The sequence below is a fragment of the Pelophylax lessonae genome (assembly GCF_965119305.1).
Source record: "Pelophylax lessonae genome assembly, chromosome: 9".
NCBI lineage: Eukaryota > Metazoa > Chordata > Amphibia > Anura > Ranidae > Pelophylax > Pelophylax lessonae.
This window is the reverse complement of record NC_138776.1, coordinates 149661689-149689088: the sequence shown is the minus strand read 5'-3', so window position 1 is coordinate 149689088 and position 27400 is coordinate 149661689.

Genomic DNA, 27400 nt, shown 5'->3' with positions numbered 1-27400 from the left:
GCGAAGACAATAGGTCGAAGGTAGTGGTCTCCGTATGAGACTCGTTAGTGGTGACTAGTGTCTGATTAGTGATTGGGCCAGAAGATAACGGAATACCGTTAATAAGACTCACAGAGACAGGCTTAGGTTTTGAAATATTAGGTACTTTATTTAAAGTAGCAAAACGTATATCGATATAATTTCCGCAAGATCCTGTGTCGATCATGGCCTTAGTGGTAATCCTAGTCTGGTCCCACTGCAATGTCAAACGAACAAAAAGATAAGGGTTAGTAAATGAAGTTGTCAATCCCCCTAGGAGGACATGTGAACACTCACCCTCTTTTTTGCGGACAAGGGGACAGACGCTTATCATGTGATCCGGGGATGCGCAGTACAAGCAAAGATTACTGGATCGTCTCCTGGCTCTTTCAGCAGTTGATAAAGGTGGGCGTATGGTTCCTACCTCCATAGGAGTAGGGTCAACAGCCGAAATCCGAGAAGGACTGGACAATGGCATTCCCATTTTTTCAGCCTTTCTTTCTCGCAGCCTCCTGTCTATGTTGATACTGAGTTGTATCAAAGCATCCAGGGTGTCCGGTAAATCCGCTCGGGCGAGCTCGTCTTTAACAGCTTCTGATAGGCCGAGTCTAAATTGAGTTCTCAGAGATGTGTCATTCCACCCTGAATCAAGGGTCCATCTTTTGAACTCTGCTACAAAGTCTTCTACAGGTCTCCTACCTTGTTTCAAGGACCTCAATTGAATATCAGCAGTACTCTGCCTATTGGGGTCATCATATAGACTAGCGAGTTCCGCTAGGAATAAAGCATAGGAGTTGAGAAGCTGATCATTTTTCTCAAAAAGAGAGTCTGCCCAGGCCCGTGGATCACCCGTTAGGTATGAAATAATAGTACAGACTTTGATATGATCAGTAACGTAGGTATGAGGTTTTAGCAAGAAAAATAACTGACAGGCGTTTTTGAATTCACTAAATTTTTTGCGATCACCTGTAAACACTAGAGGAGGATTTATTTTGGGTTCAGGGGGGCTGAGCAGCGGCAAGTTGTGATAGACGGGTTACCTGCTGCTTCAGAGCCTGATTGTCTTCTTTTAATTCAGTAAGAGCGTGTATTAACGCAGTCACTTGTTGTTTTAATTGTGTCACTTGAGTGGGTAAATCTGCTGAATCCATTTTAGGTTCGTTCAATCTGTAACGCTCCTGCGTTTTCTGAAACAAGATGGATTTGCAGCTGCAGAAAAACTCCACTCAGTAGTCATGTAGAGATACTTTGAAATACCAATTCCAACTCCCAAGACTCATCACTGTGGTCTGTCTGATTCAGCATACAAATATACACACTCAATAAGATGTTCCTGGAGTGATAGATGTATATAGCAGTATAGTGGTGATGAGTTGAAGAGACAGGTATGAACAGTGACAAATAGGTGAACAGCACTTGAGAGAAATGTTCATGAGAGTATAGATGGTAACAGGTAGGATGCAGATAGGTTAGCAATCATGTATGGTAGTAGGTGGTAGGACAGCAGATGACATACAGGAGAGACTAACCCAGTGCAAGGATAGATGTTAGTAGGCTCAAGAGCTAGCAATCTAAAACAACAGTGCAGATGATAGTTACAGTCCTTAATATGCAGAGCTAGATAGTGTAAGCTTAGTAGGAAGGTTATGGAGGATTCCCCTGCGGGGTACTTATCACTAATAGCAAGCAGTAGTAGAGAGGTTCGGTATGAGTGAGTGATCCGGTAGCGGGATACAGGGATCAGCAGCGAGGTTCCGACAGCGAGGTACGCTTGTAAGCATATGAGCTTCAAGGCAGGTTGAACGAACATGTGAGTGAGAACGCCGGCGGTTGAAATAGTCGCTCTGAGGCGCTCAGTGATGACAGCATCGGTCTTAAAGGTGTATGCGCACCTACCAGAAGAGAATGGTGGGACGCATACACTGAATTGGAAAGTGGAATAAGGGTACCAGAGGTACCAGAACATTACAGTTTGGTACTCTGCAGGCACTGGCTGCAAACCGCATTAGTCCTTTTAATAGCATATGTGTTAAAATGGCCCATACTGCTAAGCTTAGTGAAGCAGCCTGGGGAAAATCAGTGATGTGCACCTATGGCTCAAGCAAAACATTGCCTTGCTGTTTTGCTGCTGATACAGTAAGTCTGGGGGTCACTTCCAACAATATTGGGTAGCTGTGGAATTTCTGCGGACATATAGAAAAAAACAGTAACACTGCCCTAAAATCACAAAATTGTATTGAAACATACATAACAAAGCACAAAAACAGAAATGCAAGACATAAAATATATCTATTTTTTGTTCCCATGGATGTATTAATCCCAGAGAAAAGAAATCTACATGTGAACTTGACACGTTTTGAAAGATCTTCTTCAGGTGTACATGTGAATAGGATCAATATGATAGAACCCAACTGGTTTGTTCTTAAAAACATGTCAAAGGACAATATCAATTAGAATCGCCATCAAGTGGGATATCTCCATCCCACAGGGGGAAAGACCAAGGTTGGGAGACAAGGGCCAACTTTTTCAAAACTTGTGCAGACTCCAAAAAAGGTCAAACAAGAGAGGCAGGTACTTATATACTGTATATATCCAAGGCCCTATCACACAAAGGATCGGCAATCGATAAATAGGTCTTAGCAGAAGCAGCTCTATACATATGTGCACACATCCCGAGACTCCGTATTAACAATAGACGCCTCTCACCCAACCACATTCCTTGAATTTAAAAGATGAGTAAGTCATAAAGTCAAATCAAATGCAGCATCAGGTTCAGCAGCATCCGCTGGAATGGATGCTGTGTTTGATGTGACTTTATGACAGACAAAATTCCACAGCTACCCAGTTTTGTCTTAAGTGTATATATTGGATGTGGATGTGGACATAGAACACACATTGTCATTCTGCCAATATCATTTAGTAGTATGTCTGGGGGACCGAAGCCAAACTGGGCCTGAGATTCTGGCAGCTCTTAAGGACGGAAGGCGGATGACCGCACAACATCTTATACCAGGCAAGGTTGTGTGTGAAAACAGCATCAACCTACTGGCCACTCTTGAGCAGGAAAAGTTCACATATATGCTTTGCCTGGCACATGTCCTGAACCTGACAGTGCAGTGGTTCCTGATCATGTGACATTCCCACATGCCTGGATCTCAAAGTTAGCCATGCTGCAGTATCTGCTCCAAAAGCAGCAGTCCATCAGATAGTTTCTGCATGAGTACTGGACAAGGACAGGCTCTGGTGATTTGTATGTAGCATTGCCCCCTATGGAGCTGCTGAGATTGGATTCCCCTGGCTTACCCATAGCAGCAGTCTATAAAACGTATCACTTTAACGCTTGGCTGACAATGAACAGTCCAGGAGATTTTGTTTTTGTGTTTTATTTTGAATTGGGATGGGAGAAGGGATGAGTGGGATACTCCAACTATGAACTATGCACGATTCTGAGGACTATTAGCTGCAGTGTATGCGGCAAGGCCGCTGCTTCACTTTGCCACAGAAGTGAAGATAGATGAATAGGCTCCTATTACAGTTACTCTTCAGGGTCTCAACTTGGCACCCCCTTTATCACTTGCCGTTTGTGCTAGCCCCTGTCCACTGACTCTCATCAGAGTGGTCCCCATCCTGGGCAGACCCCTGGCAAGCTCCCTGGTACTCACGGACACTGTTTTCCCTCAGGTTGCTCTGACACTTTCTCCGCTGTTAGTATCCACTGGACCTCCTGGCTCAGCATCACACTTCTGGTCCACTAGGCCGACTGTCTGTGACCACCTTCCACACTGACAGGAGAGACAGCCGTCACCCTCCTCCTGGGACCTGGCTTCCCACCAAAAAACGCCCTGTCACATGTGCCCTTGGCTTTTCTGACCTATCCCAGGATGCACCACTGTTGTGCCCACCCACTGGGAAAGCCACAAAAGCCTGTATGTCACTAGCTGGGTTTCCTCCACTGTCCAACAGGCTCCCCTATTGGATACAGTGGGGACACTCCCCCAGCCGAGATGAATCACACATGGACACATGCAACAGGCAGAACTACTGATCAGGCTCCTCTGATAAGCGGATGGAGCAGACTATGCTTTTCCTAGCACCTATCTAGGAGGGTGCTACATGTAGATCCTTTCATCATGCCAGTGGCTTCTGACTGTTTCCGTGTGTGCAACATCTTGTCACCATTCAAAGAGGTGACCATGAAGGTGAAGTGCAACAAGATGGGGATTAGAGACAAGACCCTTTGAGTGTTCTTGCTGGAGCACACACTGCTCGATGTAAAAGACCAGGCACTGAAGGAACAGCAGCAAGAGGAAGATGAGAACTTATGTCTCAGGGCTAACAGGATCCTACTGCCTCCATCCCCATGAGGCAGAGGAGAAGTACAATACCTCTGGTGTTCCAGCTGGAGCACACCTTTTATGGTGTAATAGACCATGCACTGAAGCCACAGCAGAAGAAGAAAGAAGAGGACTACCTGATGCCTTAGGGCCAGTAGAATCATTACTTGACTTCATACCTGTGAGGCAGGAGTAGGCAGATGAGGAGTATGAGTAGGGGGGGGGGGGTGCTGCAGTGAAGAGGACATGGTGCAGGCTTCCAGGGGTATATTTTTCCCTCCCAAACCCTGAGAGTTGTGCATAGGTGGTTGTCATCAGTGACACTAAAGACTCAGGGACCTCTGTTGCTGGTGATTTGTGGAAAATGGGCTCATTCATGCATGCACAAGGATTTGGCCATAGAGGTACCTGGGTGGTCATACTTTTGGATCTCTGATACAATAGGAAAATGATAGATCTCATGCTGCCATCCAAAAAAATGCCATAGAAGTGGTGCTGTGGAAGAACCTCTTGGCTGCATTTTCAGATAGTTGCAGAATCCTATCTCATGCCCAACATGCCTCCTATCAAATCCCTGAAGGGAGGAGCTGGGGTGGTGGTGGCGGCCTTCATCAGGCTTTTGAGTGATTTTTACAACACAACAGAAAGGCCCAGATCAGGCACCGATCACAGGCAACATCTCAACTATTATTACTGATGACTACTTGGGGTCTAGGGTGAAGTGAGGACCCCATAAACTTGGGTGTCAAGGCTTGACCACTTGCCGGAGCTTGCACAGTGTGCGCTGGTGCTTCTGCCTTGCCTGGCTTCTTGCCACTTGTGACACAGTGACAGATAAATCATACTGTTACACAGCACCACATACAATTTGTAAACATATGTAAACCCTCACCTTATAAATATACACATTCAGTTCAAAATAGACATGAGGCAAGACATTTGTGTATACATATGAAAAACATGATAAATACCTTGTTTTCCCTTTTTTACAAGTGGTCAGGTAACCTCTGTTCTCGGCTGCATAATGATCTACGAAAGCTGGGGAAAGAGAAGCAGCAGCATACTGGTCTTGCTAGTGAATGGCTGTGCGGGTTGCAGGGGGGGGGCGTGTCAGTACCAGTCTAATTATTGGAGGAGAGCAGGCTGAGTTCTCAGCACAGCTAGAGAAATGATCACGCTGTGCTCTCATGCCTAGTGTTGTTATTGTTTATAGGAAAGCAGAGAGATTGGCAGGAACACCAGGGATTTCACACAAAGGAAGTAATACAAAGAGAACAGGATACCTTTTCATACAAGTGCATGGTACAGCAGGCACATATCAGAAATATGAAATCTGTTGACATATTCTTAAGGCATGTTCCAACCATGTAATTGACAGGACTGATGTTTTTCTCATGTTCTCAAAGTCGCATTAAAAGGAGGACCCTCTCCTGGCTGTAGAGTATTTAATAATCCCCCATGTCATTGTCTAGCTCCCCATTGTCTTTGTCTGACAATCTTTTGCCAAAACTGATTTTCAAGATTCACCCACTATCAGAGTTGTATAAAGTACTGGAAACCCATACTTGAGTAAAAGTACAAGTGCTCGATCAAAAAGTGACTTGAGTGGAAGTGTAAGTGCTCAATCAAAAAGTGACTTGAATAGAAGTACTAAAGTATTCAACATTTTTTGTACTTAAGTATTGCAAGTAGTTTTTTAAAGAATTTTGCTACTCAAGTACTGAAAGTAAAAGTACTGTGTTATGTAGTTATTAAAGAAAGAAGTCAAAAGTTTGAACATCATATTGTTTTTTATTATTTCAAATGCAGCTTTTATTTATACATACAGTAGCATTTATTTTTGTATGCGCTGATAATACACGTTTTGAGCTTCATGAAACCTGCCATCTACTGTTCTGGCAGTGGTAATTTTTATAATAGTAACAAGTAACTATGCAGCACAAAAAAAAAATATCGGAGTAGAAGTATTGAAATCATCAAAAAATGTAGTAAAGTAAAAGTGGAAGTAGGAGGAAAAAATGCTACTCTAGGAAAGTACAGATACCGCCTTTCGGTACTTAAGTACAGTAGTGAAGTAGTTCTACTTAGTTACTATACATCTCTGCCCCCTATAGACTTCAATGGGGTTCAAATTTAGTTGTGCAATTTTTGAACTTCCCAATGGTATTGATGAGCGTCCTGTGAACCAAAGCCAGGCCATGTGATACCATCACCATATGTGATGAATAGGCACAAAACACAATTAAATAATGTTACTCAAATTTGGCAATGATAGAGTCTCTGGCTATTGTGACTGATTTACTAACTGCTTTAGAGTATTACCTACAATCAACATAACCAGGTCTTGCTTTGACTACAGGAAATGTAATCTAATGTTGCAACAACAGTCCCAATGCAACTATGGCAGACTAACATCAGTACTGAAAATGAAAATTTTTAATCAAATAATTTGTTATTTTCAGATATACTGTACCATGGCTTTGGCTGCAATCATCTGCTTTCAGAACCAAACTTTGACTCACCATAATACAAATTGTTTGGAACCTGTGCAGATGTCAACGTTTTTTACAACAATTTTATTAGGACCCAACATATGTCAAAAATAGCTATTTTGTTTGTAGATATTGTCCTATAAATTCCATTTTCATAGTCTAACTATGAGTTGAACCATCCTGCCTAGTGCACTCCATAATCTAAAAGACCTTGTTAGACACACCTCCTCACTTCCTCTGCACCACGAGTCTTGTGATGAGGATTGTGGACTTTGCTCATGTATGCAATGAATAATTTCATGTGTGCAATGTACCATATGTGAATACAGGTGCATATAAAGATTGCAAAGCTCAACCGCAGCAAACTGAAAACGCACTAGCAGCGCTGAAATAAAGTGCAACCCAAATCACTGGGGAATAAAATCATTGAAAGTTCATGCACAGTGCCCGAATGACCTCCAGAAATGGCAGTCCAAAGCAAGCAGGTATCCTTAGAGGTTCACCACACAGGACCCTTCACCTCACCACGGTGTTCACCCTTATGGTAATACACTCACCAGACACCAGGTCAAAGAAAGCCCAACACACATGCCGATCGCCAGCTGAGAAAGGACCATCCGACCTCCTCTGAACTGACCTCCACCAGACAAGCTCCTGACTGGTCTCGGATATGGCCGTATGTGTGGTGATCTCAAATACGTCCCAAACGATCAAAGGAAGTGCATGTGGAAATAACAAGGTCTCATAGAGCAGTATTGTTTGGCCGAAACCTCTTTATTTCCCAAAAAACAAACATTCCCCTGTAGCAATTGCACTTACACATAACATATAAAATACAGGCATTGGAAGCTTTATGAGGTGTAACCTGCGTGTTGCAGCCGGTCCCCGTGCTGAGTGTTCGCCGCTGGTACCTTAGCTGGAGCGAGCATCCGGGTTCGGCGTCTGACGCAGGCATACCTCGTGACCGCGTGACCACGCCCTGACACGTTTCGTCAGCAAGTGACTTCAACAGACTTCAACCATATGTAATGAGCAATGAAGAGCATTTCTATTAAGAAGTATTTTAAGGAATTTCCAAGTAAAAATCAGGCCAAAATCATAGCATACAATAGTAGAGACCTAAACGGCAAAAAAGGTGTAAAATAATTCAGTCAGACTTTAGTTAAATGGCTGCTAGTCTTTATCTTGCTAAGCATATCCTCCATTGAATTAGGAAAATATATAAATTATTAGCAATTCTAAATTGTTTCCTAAACTTTTGAAATATCTCCTGCCAGAGTAATGTGGCTTGGTATACATTGACTTTAGTGCTTCTGAAGCAGATCAACAAAAGCAAATTGAAGGCAGCAAAGTAGATTGACAAAGACACTACAAATTTTGATGGCCTTTCAGGGCATTAAGGGAAATTAGCCATTATTTGTAACCATGTTTCATCCTGCGAAAGTACAGATTTGTAGCCTGATCGGTGAACCATTTTGACAGATCAGCTTGGGATTGATTCCCAGATCTCCTAATTGGAATGATATTAAATATGAAGTGTGCGAGATGGTTTTTTGAATCAGCATTGACAAATTGTATGACAGCAGTACAGATAACAGGCTGAGGTATGAGGAGATGCTTGCAAAAAAAAAAAAAAAACAGATGTGACTTTAACAATAATTACATCCAAACAGTCCTTACAAAATCAGTAGGAATGCCCTGCAGTCTCTTTGACATATGCTCTAATATTGCAGACACCAACTTTCAGTCGTTCAGCAGATGTAAAGTATTGCAATAATGGTTAAGTTAGAAAGACATATACAAACCAGAAGAGCTTGGCAATGGTTGTGGCACATTTGTCTGACTTGTTTTGTAAACCTGTTATGAAACATTTTTAACTTATGCAATCAAAAATTGTTGTATAAATTGTGGCTTAGCTTTTCAGTCTTTAGCTGTTTGTGACTGATGTGTTAAACAGATTTTGGGTTCAATCATTAACCACTTTACCGCTGCTCACTAGGGCTCTACTGCGGCAAAGTGGTACGTTATCGTTTGGCTGCGTAGACCTACGTCGCCAGACACTACCCCTTCTCGGCGGCGCGCGGCGCTGGAGGCACGCCGCCGCTGTATTCAGTCACAGCGGGAGTCGGGCCAGTGGAGGAGTAGTGGCGATCACCGCTGCTCTTCCCCGATCGTCGGGGAATCGAGTCTGGAGATCCGCCCGCTTGTGTAAACAAAGCGGGCGGATCTCCTAAGTGACAGGCAGGGTCAGATTGCAGGGTTCAGCATAGCTGAACCTGCGATCTGTCCCTGCGTCACATAGTCATCTCCCCCCACACATGTCAGTAAGCACCAGGCATACATTAACCCCTCCCTCTCCAATAAAATTAACCCCTTCCCTGCCAGTGTCATTTTTACAGTAACAGTGCATATTTATAGCACTGATTACTGTAGTAATGTCACTGGTAACCCCAAAAGTGTCAAAAATGTCAGCCAAGGGTCCGATCTGTCCGCCGCAATGTCGCAGTCCCGCAAAAAAAATCGCAGATCGCCGCCATTACTCGTTAAAAAAAAACTACAGAAATATTTCCCTTAGTTAGTAAACGCAATAACTTTTTCGCAAACCAATCAAAATACGCTTATTGCGATTTTTTTTTACCAAAAATATGTAGCAGAAGACAAATTGGCCTAAAATGATAAAAAATTTAGATTTTTGCATTTTTTTGGGGGGGGGGGGGAATTTCATATAAAAAAATGTGAAAAATATTGTTATTTTTTTCAAAATTGTCGCTCTTTTTTTGTTTATAGCGCAAAAGGTAAACATCACACAGGTGATCAAATACCACCAAAAGAAAGCTCTGTTTGTGGGAAAAAATGGACATAAATTTCGTTTGGGTACGGCGTTGCATGACCGCGCAATTGTCAGTTAAATTCGCACAGTGCCGAATCGCATAAAGTGGCCTGGACGTAAGACAGCAAAATCCTCTGGTGGTAAAGTTGTTAACATTTGAAATACCTAACTGTAGCTTCCACAAAAAAAAAAAACACATATAAAGGTAAGTTTTGGGTTTTAAAAATACTCACCTTGCAAAGTCATACTTTTTTAGGGACCTAGAAATTATTTTCAGCAGCAGTAGAAAAGTATTTGGCCAGGCAGGAAACTGCAGAGAGGAACAATGCTATATCTGTGTGTGAGCAGCGGTCTGTCTGCTGCGGTCCCACATGCCCCCTGCAATCAAGAAAAGCTCATACTCTCTGCTGATTGCTTAGCTCTGGTTCAATGGAGGCATGTTAGACCCCTATGGAGAAACAGCTGCTAATACAAACTCACCGATTCCATCTCTGCGGTTTCTTGCCCGGCCACAGACTTTTGTATTGCTGTTTGAAATGATCTGCAAGCCCCTAAAAAAGTAAGTAAAAATGTCAAAGGAAGTTATACTTTATGACAACTTTTTCAATAAATTAGTAAAAGCAAACGCTGCTTTTAGCAACTGTTTGGTGAAATGAATTAACAAACACAGTAAACAGAACTTTATATGTACTAACATCTGAGAATCATAATGATAAGCAGCAAACGATTCTAAGAACTGTAGATACCAACATTGCAATAAACCGACTGCATTTCGAAACAGTGATGCGAAGGGATGTTCAATTGTCTAAAAATGCTGATGAGTAGGAGAAATTCAAATCTTCGATATCTCTCTCTCTGTACCGGCATCTTCCCCTCCCATCCCCACCAAAACATTCACTAGTCATCCCCATGGCTAAAAACCCCTAATAGACCCCATCAATCTGAACAACCTAAGACTCATCTCCTTAATAACATTTACCTTCAAACTGCTAGAACATCCATTCTACAACCATCTGAGCTGCCACCTCATTGATAACAGCCTTCTCAACCTCTTACATTCTGAATTTGCTCACAATACTCAAAAAAAAAAAAAAACTGACATACTAAAACTCACTTATAACCAAGTAACTGCTAAAACAAATGGCCACTACTCTTACTATTAGATCTTTCTTTCATAGACCTTTAGTTCTCTTACTATTAGACATGTCTACCTGCTATAACACAGATGACCACCTTCCCCTCACTAAAACATTTTTGTTCTCTTGCATTTCAAGATTCTGCTCTTTCCTGGTTCTTTTCCTACTTACCTAGGAGCTAATTCAGTGTCATCTACAACTTTACCTCCTCCTCTATAGGGGTCCCCCCTAGTCAGTCCTCTGACTTCTATTACTTACTATCTACACTTCTTTCTTTGGTCAGTTAATAACCTTGTATGGCTTCTAATATACCAGTAATTTCTATGCTGACAACACCCAAATCTGTCTCTCTGCTCCTCAGCTCACCAGTAACTTACCTGGTGGTAGAGCCTGAAGCCTTGAGGAAGCTTCTCTTACAGCTCTGGCTCTGGAGTCCCTGGTAAGGTGACAGGGAACGCCAGAGCTCAAAGTGGCATGAGTGACTGGTAAGTCTCTGGGTGGCAGGTGCTGGTGTGTGTCTGGAACAAAGGAATAACAGGACTGGACATGCTGGCATGCTGGCGGGGAACGGGAGGCAATGAACAATGCAGATAGGCTGGTGTGGATATAGGACAGGCACAAGATAGAGTCCAGGTCTGCAACTAGAGAGCAGATCAGGTTCAGACAAAAGGCAACAGAGTAGTCAGAAGACAAGCCATGGTCAGTAACTCCAGAGCGGATAAGCAAAAGGAGCAGGCAGAAGCATATTCCAGGTACAAGACAAGGTTGGTACGGGCGGAGCTTAGGCAGAGTCAGAGGCAGGATCAGGTCGGCAACAGGAACTGGCAACAGGAACATAATATACAAAACTGCACTAATACACTGCACAAGTGCAGCTTCAATAGCCCTTCTGGATCCAATGCATGAAAAAGCATGCGCACACGCACCTATGCGCATGCACACGCTAACCGGCCACAGGCAAGATTTCTTAGGCTTGTGCGTCTGCGCGCACGAATGTTCCTTTTCTTACATCATCTCTTCAGTCTCCTTGTACATTACTAAGTTGCTAATTGACATATCAGTATGGATGTCAAACTACTTTCTAAAACTATATAAAATCAATATTAGACCTGAAAGTGGTAGTAAAGTAATCTTAGCCCTTTTTACCTACAGGTAAGTTTATAATAAAGATTACCTGTAGGTAAAATAATATCTATTCTACACAGAGCAGCAGCAGGTGATGTCACCAGCCCTTGTGCTCCTGAAGGAATGGCATACTGGGCCATTCCTTCAGAGTTCTGCACCGTAAACAGTTACTCCCATGCACATGTGTGGGAGTGACTTCATTGTGGCTCGGCCATTCAGATGACTGGAGCCTGCGAACCCCGAAGAAGGACAGGGGTGACAGCACGATGCTGGGGGGCTTCGTTTTAAGGTAAGTCTCCCATAATGTGATAGTATGTGATGCATACTAGCACATTATAACATTTCCTTGCAGGGAAAAGTTTTTTTTTCCCAGAGTTTAATTTATTAGTTTATTTATTTATTTATTTTTTAAGGAAAAGAAAATGAATGAACATGTATAAACAGAAATGAGTGCAGTGCTTCACAGGCAGCATGTCAAATCGTCCGATAAGGGGCAGACGTAAGCAAGACAAAAGGTACATCGGATGTAGGCAATTTTAGTACAGGCATGTTAAACAAGAAATGTCTTTGTGCATGAGCTACAGAAGATCATCTAGCAGAGGCTAAATGGAGGAAGAAACGTGATCAAGAGCCAAAGCAATAAAATAGCAAGTAAAAATGGGATGGCTAAGGGCCCATGAGTCAACAAATATCCTACCAGTTGTAAACAGCATGACATGCTATGAGAGATTAGGAAAGACGATGAAATATTGAGTGAGAAGAGGAAAGAGTGAAAGTAGAGTGGGGAGGAGAAGGGGATAAAGGATGAAGGGGAGGGAAGGGGCATAGGGGGTAAGAGGGAAGACTTGAAATGGGAGGAAAGGGATGGGGGCTGGAGATCCCTGGGTTGTGGTGTGGCTGGATAGGTCAAGCTATAGCATCAGTCAGGTGTGTGTGGCTTGGGTCATCATGGTGGGACAATGACAATTCTGCCTTTTTTTCATGCCTAGGACAGGATATGTTCCCCAAATGTAAGCTTTGGGAATACATCTGAACACTAATATGTTGTTTTATGCAAGTAACAGCTCATACCCGCATTCAGCCACACACGCCTATTAATGTCTATGGGCAGCTATACACAGCTCTTAACTTTCCAGGCACAAAAAGAAGGCAGAATTTTACATTTTTACCCCTAATGTGGCATGTGCATGAGTCCTAAGGCTGGGTTCTTACTAGTGCGAATTGTATGTGGGTTTCTCTGCATCTAATTTGCAAAACAGGAGAGTGTGCCCACCTCTAAATGGAGCCAGTTAACACATCTCCGTGGTGGCTGCGGAGTGGATTGCACAGGGGTTCTGTCCATCTTTGGCACCATTTCGGGTCCAGATTTAGGCAAAAATTAGGACCTGACTCAACCCTGAAACGGAGAACAGTGACGCACTGGAACCCTGCTGTGAGCCGCATTCGTATTAGATGTGAACCCATCCTTAATGTTTAAAAAGAAGAAAACTGCTGGAATACACAGTAAACCAATTAAATGATTAGGAAATTACATTTTCTGCACATTCTGTATACATTCTGTATAGAGATTATAGAACCTTCCAATTTGCCCATGCTAAAAGGAATGAACACGTGAATATTTTTGCCTGTTTATAAAAAAAAAAATAGCTGTCTGTACATTGAAACAAAAATGTATTTATATAGCATTAAATATAAAATGGCTTGTTTTATATATTTTTTTTAAAGATGAACCTGGTCTTTATAGTTATTGCATGTCCATTCTAAATGCCAGCTGCATAAAGTGGCAATTTACAATGTAAGTGTAACCACGTATCTACAATATAGTAGTTATCCATCTCACATTTTCAAGGTCTCAAATCCTTGGAGTGCTTTCAATTTGATGGACCAAATGTGTGCGCAAAATATGTTTATGAAAGCAGGAAGAACGTAGGTTTTGTATTCACACAATTTACAGTACCAGTTTTTTTCTCATCATTTGCCCTTACTATTCACACACTGAGCCATATGGGGTTAACCCACTGGCAGGCCCTTTCCATCTTGCCATCTCTCGAAGAAGTGTGTCCACTGGGTGAAAGGACTAATTGCTATTAAAAGCATTTTATCTGGGAGATTAGTGCTGGCTCCAGGCACTGTTTTCACAGGATGGAGATGTTTCCCATGCAAGCTACGAGAATTTGTCCTGCTGTTTTGTTGATAGAAAATCATTTTCCCCTTTTTTTTCTCCTTTGTTTTCCCTCCCTCCCTCTCCCTTCACTAGCTGAAATCTCTGTTTATTAGCTGTATGTCAGAGTCTTTACCTCAAATTTTAATTAATAGGTTTCTTTGTGCTAGTTTGTATTCAGATTATTAAAGCCCCTGGATTGGTTGTCTTCTGGGGCAGATAAAAAAATGCATGCCTTGAAAACAACTGGCTCCTGCTTGGTTTGAAATATTTTTCATACATGATAGACATGAATACATAAAAACCTAAACATTGAGTAACTATAATGATTTGATCATTGTTATCATTGCAGCGTGTTATAATATTGGTGGAAAAAATATGAATTTAGATTAATTATTTGGAAAACATAATGGTTTAATGACACTATAAGGAGAACAGTATGTGGAGTTCCTCCTTACATTGCAGCATGAGCCTGGCAGACTGAAGATGTAAAGAAGGTGCCCCAAGCTGTGCTTGCATAATGGTTCATGTGGTAGTGGCTTGAAAGCCAAACTGTCAGTTGTGGGCATGCAAGTTTTTTTGCTGTGAGGAAGCCTTTAGATAAGTCAATATGGTGAAGTGGAGTCTGCAAAAGACATGGTGGTGGTGGCAGGGTACAAGGAGTTAAGAGCATGTTCCCATCATACCCCATATTGGTATTCATCTTGTAGTTCTTAGGGTGCTGCAATGACTGGTCTGGGAACATAAAATAGGTAAGATAAGAAAGCAAACCCACAAGCTTCCATAAAGTGCAAAGCTTCCTTTGATGGATGATCACATAAATGTGAAATGTTTTGGGACCGTGTCCACATCCTTCCTCAGGCATTTGATGATTACTTGTATCTTACCCAGGGTCCAGGGAATGACTACCCATGGGCCGTAGGCACCAGTATTACATAGTAAGGGCAAACCATTAAATACGTGGGCTTTTGCAGGTCCCAACCACATAGGATGAACTGGAAACAGGAAACAGGGATAAAGTCTTTAGTGTCACACTCATGATGTTGACAAGTAATTGTAAAAATAGCAAAACTGCAAACTTTTTTGATAAGTTTATGAAGAACTTTGACCAAGGGAGTGTCATTTTTGTTGCCAACTGATGCAAATGTCCTGCTTTTTCAATCAACTGCTAATTCTTTTTCTTTAATAAATATTCTGTATGTAATATTCTAGAGACTCAGTAAGTCGCTGCTTTTTTAAAATTTGTTAGGCATTGTACAGAGCTAGGCAAAAATTTCCCCTACTATGCTGTAAGGCCTCATGTACACTGCTACTTGTAAATGGATGTTTAGGAGCAGTTGGGCGTTTTTTTCATAAGCCTCTCAACCCTCCTCTATGTTATCTTATCTGTCCATGTACACTGAGTCGTTTACAGTCATTTAGAGGCATTGGAGTTCAGTGTCGTTTTTTGGAAAGCAATTATTTGCGTTCAGGATGTTCAGAACGTGTGTTTACCGGCGTTTCAAACGCAAAATGCGACCGAACGCGACCAAACGTGACCGAACGTGAACTTCCGCGTTTAGCACTTGCGTTTTTCCTGTTTAAAGGTTTACCCCCTTCAAAGTACACTCTCAGTAAATGGCTATGATGGTATGTATATATTTGGCTCTCTAAGAGGTACCTCTTACTATGGCCAGATACAGCAAAGGTCCTTTAGAGCAGATGGTTAAGATACAGACCTTGACATTGAATCTTCCGCCTGGCTAGTGTTGGGGCCTGGTCTTTAAGGTGGTACACAAAAGTACAGTCCCTTTGAAGCCTCATGCAGTGATTCAAACCCACAAAGTGATAATTAACTCACCTATTGTTTGCTAAGGGATGCACTTGTAATAATGTGTATTGTACTTCGCAAGCTTGATTCCGGCAAGTCTGCTGGAATGAGACCTCTGAGTGTCCAGGTGTAATGTTCTGGTACCTTTGGGTACCCTAATTACTCTTTCATAAGTGTATGCGCCCCACCATTCTCTTTTGGTAAGGTGCGCATACACCTTTAAGACTGATGCTGTCATCACTGAGCGCCGGACTGGATGGCTATTTAGATCGCCGGCTCTCACTCACATGTGTTCGTTCAAACTGCTTTGTGCCTTGATGCTAACCTGTCTTGAAGCTCTCATGCTTGCAAGCATACCTCGCTGTCGGAACCACGCTGCGCTGATCCCTGTATCCCGCTACCGGATCATCCGCTCTTGCCGAACCTCTCCTCTGCTACATTGCTATTAGTGATAAGTACCCCACAGGGGAAACCTCTATAACTTTCATACTAAAGCTTACACTATCTAGCTCTGCATACTAAGGACTATTACTACATCTGCATTATCTAAGATTGCTAGCTCTTGAGCCTATTACCACCTGTTCTTGCACTGGGTTGATCTCTCTTGTATGTCCACCTGCTACTCTGTCATCTGCTACCATACATGATTGCTAAACCTATCTGCATCCCATCTGCTACTATCTTACTTTCAAGAAACATTTCCTTTCAAGTGTCTGTCATCTACCATCTCTACCCAACCTGTCTCTTCAGCCTATCATCACTGTGTTACTATATACATAAGTCACTCTAGGAAACATCTTATTGAGTGTGTGTATTTACTTGCTGAATTGAGATCATCCACACATGATGAGTCATTGAGAGTTGGGAATGGTGTCTCAGCGTTTCTCCACATGACTACTGAAGTGGAATATTTCTGCAGCTGAAAATCCACATCATACATAAAACGCAGGAGCGTTACAGATTGAACGAACCACAAATGGATTCAGCAGAAATAACCACTCAGATGACACAATTAAAACAGCAAGTACCTGCGTTAATACACGCACTTGCTGAATTAAAAGAAGACAATCAGGCTCTGTCGCAGCAGGTAATTAGACTGACACAACTTACCACTGCTCAGTCCCCTGAACCCAAAATAAATCCTCCTTTGGTATTTACAGGCGATCGCAAAAAATTTCGCGAATTTAAAAACGCATGTGAGTTACTTTTCTTGCTAAAACCCCGTACCTACCTTACTGATCACATTAAGGTTTGTACTATTATTTCTTACCTAACAGGCGATCCTCGGGCCTGGGCAGACTCTCTTTTTGAGAAAAGCGACCAGCTTCTCAACTCCTATGCCTTGTTCCTAGCAGAACTCACTAGCCTATATGATGATCCCAATAGGCAGAGTACTGCCGATCTTCAATTAAGATCCTTGAAACAAGGTGGGAGACCTGTAGAAGACTTTGTCGCAGAATTCAAGAGATGGACCCTTGATTCAGAATGGAATGATGCATCTCTGAAATCCCAATTTAGGCTTGGCCTATCAGAGGCCGTTAAAGACGAGGTCGCCCGAGCGGATCTGCCAAATCCCTGGATGCATTGATACAACTCAGTATCACCATAGATAGAAGACTACGAGAAAGAAAGGCTGAGAAAATGGGAATGCCATTATCCAGTTCTTCTCGGATTTCGGCCGTTGACCCCGTTCCTATGGAGGTAGGAACCATACGCCCACCTCTATTAACTATGGAAAGAGCCAGAAGACGATCTGGTAATCTCTGCTTGTACTGTGCATCCCCGGATCACAAGATAAACGTCTGTCCCCTAGTCTACAAAAAGAAGGGTGAGTGTTCACATGTCCTCCTAGGGGGATTGACAACTTCAATCACTAACCCTTACCTTTCTGTTTGCTTAACATTACAGTGGGACCAGAACAGGATTACTACTAAGGCCATGATTGACACAGGATCTTGTGGAAATTATATTGACATACGTTTTGCTGCTTTAAATAAAGTTCCTATTATTTCTAAACTTAAACCTGTCTCAGTGAGTCTTATTAACGGTGTTCCTTTATCCTCTGGTCCGATCACTGATCAGACACAGGCACTCCTAGTCACTACTAACGGGTCTCATATGGAGACCATTACCTTCGATCTAATACCTTCACCCCACTTTCCCATTGTTTTGGGACTTCCCTGGTTGCACACACATCAACCAACCATAGATTGGAAGGAACGGACCCTGACCTTCCTCTCTTGCTATTGCGAGGGTACGTGTAACCTCCCGTCTTTCGGGAAGATCCTGTCTGTGGTGACAGATGAGATTGCACCACTATGTTATCAGGATCTCTCTGAGGTTTTTCTTGAGAAAAATGCTCAAGCACTACCTCCCCATCGAGACTATGATTGTAGCATTGATCTACTCCCAAATAGCAAATTGCCGTTCGGTCATGTTTATCCTCTTTCACAGGATGAACTTTCCCATCTCAAAGACTATTTGGATGAGAATTTGGAAAAAGGTTTTATTAGACCTTCCACTTCTTCCACAGCAGCAGGACTCTTTTTTGTCCGCAATAAGGACTCAAGTCTCAGGCCTATCATCGACTATAGGCAATTGAATGCTATTACAATAAAAGATCGCTATCCTCTACCGCTTATCCCTGAGCTCATTGAGCAGGTGCGTGGAGCTACCTATTTTTCAAAATTGGACCTGAAAGGAGCATACAATCTCATTCGAATCCGTGATGGATACGAGTGGAAGACTGCATTCAGAACCAGATACGGATTGTTCGAATATCTTGTGATGCCATTCGGGCTATGCAACGCCCCTGCAGTTTTTCAACGATTTATAAACGATATTTTCAGAGACTTACTAGATGTCTGTGTTGTGGTATATCTGGACGATATACTTATATATTCACGATCCCTGTCTGAACACATAAGACATGTAAGACTAGTATTATCGAGATTGCTTGCACACAACCTTTATGTGAAACTGAAAAAATGCTTGTTTCATAAAGAAGAGGTACTGTTTCTAGGCTACATCATATCCAAAACAGGAATCGAGATGGACATGAGTAAGATATCCTGCATTCAGGATTGGCCTACACCAACCACACGCAAGGCGCTACAGCGATTCCTTGGATTTTCGAATTTCTACAGGAAGTTCATTAGAAACTTCTCTGCCATTGTGAGACCCCTCACACAGCTCACTAGCATCAAAAAAACATTCAAATGGTCAGATGAAGCAAATAAAGATTTTCACCTGTTAAAGACAAGGTTTACTTCTGCTCCCATACTACGCCATCCAGACCCATCCCTCCAATACATTCTGGAAGTAGATGCGTCAAACATGGCAGTAGGAGCAATACTCTCCCAACGACCAACTCACACTTCACCACTTCATCCAGTCACCTTTTTTTCTAAATCCCTAAGCAGTCCAGAGATAAATTACCCCGTGGGTGAAAAGGAACTGCTTGCTATAAAATTGGCTCTGGAGAATTGGCGACATCTACTCGAAGGCACCCAATTACCAATACTTATATACACGGACCATAAAAATCTCCAATATCTTCAGACTAACAAAACTCTCTCGCACCGACAGGTACGATGGTCACTATTCTTTCTAAGGTTTAACTTCCTAGTGACCTACACACCTGCAGATAAGAACAAAAAGGCGGATGCACTATCACGACTAACTGAAGAAAACTGCTTCGAAATCCCTTCCGTTCCTATAATACCTCACAAACGCATTATTGGAGTTGTCCGTTCCTTGAAGGAAGAGGTTTTGCATGGTATAAGTTTGGATTCACCCCCACCACAACTAAATACTGATGCAGAAGGCTTCCTCTACTACAACAACAAACTTTACATACCACCTACCGTACGCACCAAGATCTTGGAATTATCGCATGATGTGCCTATGGCAGGACATATGGGTATGACAAAGACTCTTAATCTGATTACCAGGCAATTCTGGTGGCCTGACATAAAAACATCTATACAAAAATTCGTCTCTTCATGCAATGTCTGTGCCAGGTCCAAAATTGACACTACGAGACCATCCGGTCTACTATGCAGTCTACCAATACCCCAAACTCCATGGGAAGTTGTGTCCTTGGACTTTATAGTGGAATTGCCTCCTTCCAAAGGATTTAATACCATCTTAGTGTCAGTGGACCATCTGACAAAAATGGCACATTTCATTGCTATTCGCAGACTACCTTCGTCCAAACAAACGGCAGAACTCCTGATGAAACATGTCTTTAAGTTACATGGTATCCCAAAAACTCTTCTGTCTGACCGTGTATCACAATTTATTTCCAAGTTCTGGCAAGAACTATGTCACATACTACGGATCGAGCGGAAGCTCACTTCTCCTTACCATCCGCAGATCAACGGACAGACTGAAAGAGTCAACCAATGCATCGAGCAATATTTATGTTGTTACACTTCTTACCAACAGGATGATTGGGTGGATCTTCTCCCTCTGGCAGAATTTGCCTACAACAACGCAACCCACAGTACGACCAAGCAGAGTCCGTTCTACATGAACTATGGGTTTCATCCCTCTATTCTTCCACCACGCATCCTTCCTTCAAATAACCCAGTAGCTTCAGACTATCTTACCCAAATAAAGGACTCTCTGGGTTTGCTTAATACTACCATTGCACACGCTCATAGTCAACAAAAGAAGTACTATGATCTTCGCAGAAGACCTTCTCCTCAGTACGCTATCGGGGACCTCGTTTGGCTCTCAACAAAAAATTTAAGACTGAAAATCCCTAGCAAAAAGCTTGGACCTCTGTTCTTGGGACCTTTCCCAATCAAGAAACTTATTGGAAAAGCTGCAGTACAGCTTACATTGCCAATAGACCTCAAAATACATCCCATTTTCCATGTGTCGCTACTGAAGCCCCATGTTCCTGACCAAGGAATAAGGCCTACTATCCCACCTCCTCCTCCTGTACAAGTTGAAGGTGGAGAAGAATATGAGATAAAAGAGATTCTGGATTCTCGTATTCACAGAGGAAGACTTCAGTACTTGGTTCGATGGAAGAACTATGGGCCCCAAGACGACACCTGGCTAAACACCTCTGACATACATGCCTCTAGATTAATCCGCAATTTTCATGCGAAGTAACCAGACAAACCAGCTCCAGAGGCCTTCAGGAGCCGGCCTTAAGGGGGGGGGGGGGTACTGTAATGTTCTGGTACCTTTGGGTACCCTAATTACTCTTTCATAAGTGTATGCGCCCCACCATTCTCTTTTGGTAAGGTGCGCATACACCTTTAAGACTGATGCTGTCATCACTGAGCGCCGGACTGGATGGCTATTTAGATCACTCACATGTGTTCGTTCAAACTGCTTTGTGCCTTGATGCTAACCTGTCTTGAAGCTCTCATGCTTGCAAGCATACCTCGCTGTCGGAACCACGCTGCGCTGATCCCTGTATCCCGCTACCAGATCATCCGCTCTTGCCGAACCTCTCCTCTGCTACATTGCTATTAGTGATAAGTACCCCACAGGGGAAACCTCTATAACTTTCATACTAAAGCTTACACTATCTAGCTCTGCATACTAAGGACTATTACTACATCTGCATTATCTAAGATTGCTAGCTCTTGAGCCTACTACCACCTGTTCTTGCACTGGGTTGATCTCTCTTGTATGTCCACCTGCTACTCTGTCATCTGCTACCATACATGATTGCTAAACCTATCTGCATCCCATCTGCTACTATCTTACTTTCAAGAAACATTTCCTTTCAAGTGTCTGTCATCTACCATCTCTACCCAACCTGTCTCTTCAGCCTATCATCACTGTGTTACTATATACATAAGTCACTCTAGGAAACATCTTATTGAGTGTGTGTATTTACTTGCTGAATTGAGATCATCCACACATGATGAGTCATTGAGAGTTGGGAATGGTGTCTCAGCGTTTCTCTACATGACGACTGAAGTGGAATATTTCTGCAGCTGAAAATCCACATCATACATAAAACGCAGGAGCGTTACACCAGGTGGGTGGCTAGTTAATTAGCTCAAGTTAATTAAATCACTGTCAGCTATTAGTTGCTAGAGGGGAAGTAGTATGCTGTTTGTGTCGGTTGTTCCTTAGTTATATTAATTCTTTTTCTGTATATAATTTTATCTCCATATGATAATGTAATCATTAGCACCTGACCTGGTGGGGTATATATTTTGTGTGAGTTTGTTCAATAAACGGTTCCAGATTTGCAGCTACAATGAGTTCTGCCTAGTTCTTGGTTGTAATAGCAGGCATCAGGGCCAAACATCACTGAGCTCTGCCCAACACCAACAGCAGCTTCAGCCCCCCTAAAAGAAGAGGCAGCCAGCCTTTCTCCTACACCACTGAAAGGGACATGGGATTTCCTGCCAGCAGCATCCATATGAGGTACAAGAAACTCCTTCAGCTGAAGTGCTGACAACCAGACAGAGGGTCCAGGACTTCTGCCCCACACCCGCAGCAGTTCTTGAGGCCCAGGTTGAGAAAATAGTGGTCACTCCCCAGCAGCAGATCAGGATTCAGGGGGAGAAGGGAGGAGGTGATCGTCCTCCCTCCTCAATGGCAGAGTAGTGACTTAGGAGCAAAGGAAGTCGCCCTCGCTCCACAGTGGGAGTACAGGAGTCTGGGCGATGAAGCAATTAGCTCATCTCCTCAACTGCAGAGCCACAGTTTAGAAGAGGATGTGGTTGTCCTCCCTCCCCAACAGTCAGCCAACACAGAGAAATGATCTTCCCTGCACAGCAAGGATCCGTGCACCCAGGAGACAGTAACAGAGAACTGTCATCCCAACAGCCAGATGAGGGTACAGGAGATGAAGCAGTCGGCTCATCTCCCCAAGGGCAGCTACACTGTTTGGGAGAGAAGGAGGTCATCCTTCCTCCCCAGCGGTAGATCCACAGTATGGAAGTGGAGGCAGTCGGCCTCCCTCCCCAATGGTTAGCTGGATCAGATGATGCGGCACCCCCAGCAGAAGTGCTGACAACAGCACAGAGTGCTACCAACCTCTGCCCAGTACCAGCAACAACTAGAGAGGTCCAGGGAGCTGGGGCAGTTGGCCCCTCTCCCCAGTGACAAGCTGATGTAGTGAAGCTTCTACTTCCAAGGGGCAGAGCCTCTGCCTAGCTCCTACAGTGTCTCCACAGCTTCAGGGAACTGGGGGCGATCGGCCCCTCTTCCCAACAGCAGACCAAGCCCCAGAATGGTAAAAAACCAACCAGCTGAAGCGCTGGCAGCTAATTAACACACCTATTGTCTGCTAAGGGATGTGTTTAAACTTCATGAGTGAGGTAATAATGTGTATTGTATTTCATGAGGTTGATGCCTGCAAGTCTGCTGAAATTAGACCTCTGAGTGTCCAGGTGGGTGGCTAGTTAACTAGCTCAAGTTATTTAAATCACTGTCAGCTATTAGTTGCTAGTGGGAAAGTAGTATTCTGTTTGTGTTGGATGTTCTTTAGATATGTTATTTATATTTCTGTATACAATATCATCTGCATATGATAATGTAATCAGGCACCTGACCTGGTGGGGTGTATAGTCTGTGGGAGTTTGTTCAATAAACAGTTTCAGAATTGCAGCTAAAACAAGTTCTGCCTAGTTCTTGTTTGCAATAGGCGGCTAAAATATCTGATATCTAGGTTCAAGACTGGAGGAAGCAGTAAACTGATGGGAGCACTCAAGCACGATGTGGGTTGATTCCGTCACAGCCACCGCTTTTTGGTCCAAACAAATGGAAGTGAGTGGAAAAAGGAGAGGTTTGGGAATAATAGGAGGCAGAAAAACATAGTAACAAAAAATTTCTGTATTTGGAAGAATATCAATTAGTGTCACTTTAAGAGTCATTTTTTTTCCTGTTAAACGAGATTGTTGTCTTCTGTGTTTTATAAACTGCACCTAACTGAAAATAGCAATCACCTACCCGCCTGACTCTTCCAACACAGAGTGCTTGACCTGCAGGGCTGCAAAGCACAAGGAAATGATAAAAACGGCAAGTAGTAATGAATGTAGTAATGCTGGCCATGAAAAGGTATATCATTTATAAACATATAAAGACAGGAGAAGCCTTAAGGGACATGTGCACATGACTGCTTTTATATTAGACTCCCCCTGCGTAGTGGTTAAAGTGCCAGTTTCTCTATTATACACCTGTCAAAAGCTGGAACTAATAAGGGACAGTAATAAAAAAACAGTTATCTGTACATGTTATATGATAAAACGTATATGCATATTGCAAGGACTATAGTGACAAATTGCAGTCAAGTCCCATAGGTTGTAATAGCTTATTATCCATTTTTCACACAGCTTAGATAATGTTTTTACACTTTGGGCACAATTATTTTAAAGGTTAAAGCAAACAAAAAGCCTAACTATTGTTAAAAATCTTCCCTCCCTCTTCCCTACCTATCCTGCCTAACCTGTGTAAAAAAGATCTGTGTACTTACCTATTTTAATCCACTTCAATGAGATTTTACAGCTCCACCCCAGGAAACGCTCAACAACACCTGGGAATTCCGGAGCCCTAACATCACCCATAAGCTTCTTTAGCCCAGCCATTGCCAGAACTCCCTCCTCTCCCCTGCAGCAGCCTGTCGATGACACATGGGACCTGAAACTGTGGGATTACTTTACATGACTGGAGCAGATGAAAAATAGGTAATTATACATACGTAGGTAAATACACACAAATATACTGTATTTTTTTTCTTTTGGTTGAACTAGATGGACTAGTGCCTTTTCTTTTTTTTTTTTTTTTACCGCAAAAATTTATGTAACTACACTTCTTTTTTTTACAGCTTAGGCAGGATAGGTAGGAGGAGCGGGAGGGAAAATTTTTATGAATAGTTAGACTTAAAGTGATATTAAAGTCTTGTTTTTTTTGTTTAAAAATATCAAACATAGTATTCTTACCTGCTTTGTGCAGTGGTTTTACACAAAGCAGCCCAGATCTTCCTCTTCTCGTGTCCCTCGCCAACACTCCTGGCCCCTCCCTCCTGTTGAGTGCCCCCACAGCAAGCAGCTTGCTATGAGGCACCTGAGCCAAGCCGCTGCTCTGTGTGTCCATTCAGACACAGAGCTGTCTCTCTCCTCATTGGCTCACTGACTTTGATTGAGCCATTGGCTCCTGCTCCTGGCTCAGCCATTGAGGAGGGAGAGTCCCGGACAGCCACATTTCTGCAACATTTCTGGATCGAGATGGGGCTCACGTAATTACTAGGGGGGCTGCTGCACAGAAAGTTCACATTTTATACTGGTATTGTAAGGTTTACAGACAGACAAAAATTTGTGAATTTTGACAAAAGTTCTTTTTTACATGTTCTATTTAGGTTTGTGAGTCTCTCTTGAGGACCTATCTGCATGTCATATGAGTTTAATCAGCAATCTTGATATATATAATTACAAACATAAAAGCAAGGAAAGGATAAAGCTACATTGGTGTCATGTTTTATTTGCTTTTTGTTGGATATTTCTATCTTTTTGCTTGTGTTACCAGAGCTACCTTGAGGGCCTCTATCTATGAGAATAATCCAGAAGTAGCTGTGCTCTGTACTGTATTACTGAAGTAGTGATTCTCAGCTATAATTTCTGTTGTTATAGTGTCTTATAGAGACTATTCTATGCAGCCACAGGTTACCTTCATGCAGGGCAGAGACAAGGGGTGGGCATAAGGGTTGGCTGCCCTTGGCACAGTGTGTACGATAGGGGCACCGCAAGTTCTTACTACTATAAGGCTGACAGTAGTAATGACAATGGCATCACTTCTTCTGTGAGCCCAGTGCTGGAAGTGGCAAAGAGAGGAGGAGAGAGTCGGGAGGAGGTGAGGGCTGTGCTCTCTCTCCCCCTCTTCCTCATAAGTTCGCACATAATGAAGGGGGGGCACAATTTGGCATCTTTGCCCTGGGCACTGGGTGATCCTTATCCTGGCACCGCCTTCATGAGTCACAGATACATTGCTGGGAAGAGTCCATGTTTGTGTAAATTACATATTCAGCAATGAATGAACATTTTTTGCCATCCTAAACCTATTCGTATGAATGCTTCTAACTTTGCATCTGTTTATTAAATTGCAGGTTTAGTTATTCTCTCTCTCTGATGATTTAGCTAATTATGCATTCTGTTATACAATTAATAGATTGCTCTATTCACTTTTTTTATATATCTAAAATATATGAGCTTTAAAATGCAACACAATGATTGTGCTGTATAGGTAACATAGTGCCACCCCACTGGAACCAGAGTACTCTGGTATCAGAAGACAAATATCACACAACAAACAATTAGTTAAAAAGGCTTATATATTAATACGTGTTGTACAAATAGTTTGACAACCACATATTTAAAATGTGTGTCTTAAAAAAACTAAATACAGAAACAGTATGTGAACCCCTCGGAATTAACTGGTTTTCTGCAGTAACTTGCCATAAAATGTGATCTGATCCTCATCCACGTCACAACAATATACAATACAAACACAATGTGCTTAGGCCAATAACACACAGACAATTATCATTTCTTGTGTCATTATTATTGAACACATCCATTAAAATTAGGTGAACCCACAGACTAAATACTTCAACAAAAGCTAATTGGAGTCAGTAGTTTGCACACCTGGAATCCAACTAATGACATGAGTTTGAAAGTGTGGTTTAGAGCTACTTTGATTGATAACAGACACCCAAACATTTTAAGATTGGTGTTTATAAGAAGCATCAGCTGATATGAAACAAGCCTTGCAAACAGGAGCTCTCTGAAGGCATACAATTAAAAACAGTTGAACCGCATATGGCTGAAAAGGGATACAAAGCAATTTCAAAGTGTTTAGGCACCCATCAGTTGACAGTTAGACAACTGTCTGTAAATGGAAACAGTTTAGTACTGTGGTTATTCTTCCTAGAAGTGGGCATGTAGCCAAGGTGACTCCCAAGGCAAAAGGCAGAATCCTCATTGAGCTTAAGAAGAACTCTAGAGGAACAGCTAAAGGCTTGAAGACATCACTGAAACAAACATCCCTGTTTGTGAGTCTGCCATACAAAAGTCTATGAGCAGGGTGTCCTTGGCAGAACATCACAGAGGAAGCTGCTGTTTTCTGGAAAAAAAAAACATTGCTGAAGGCCTGAAGTTAGCCAAAAGCACCTTGGTAAACTGCAACACTACTGGGAAAATGTTTTGTGGACTGAAAAAACAAAAGTTGAATTGTTCAGGAAGAAAACTCAGCACTATGTATGGCACAAAAGGGCACAGATTAACAACATCCAAACATCTTCCCAGGAGTAAAGTATGGTGAAGAAAACATCATGATTTGGGTTTGCTTTGCTGCCTCAGGGCCTGAAGATGCCATCATCGAGGGGAAAATTAATTCCAAAATTCACCAAAACATCCTATAAGATAATGTCAGGGTGGCTGTTCACCAGAAGTTAGGTGATGCAGCAGAACAATGACCCTAAGCATTGAAGTAAATCCACTATAGGCTGACTTCAGGA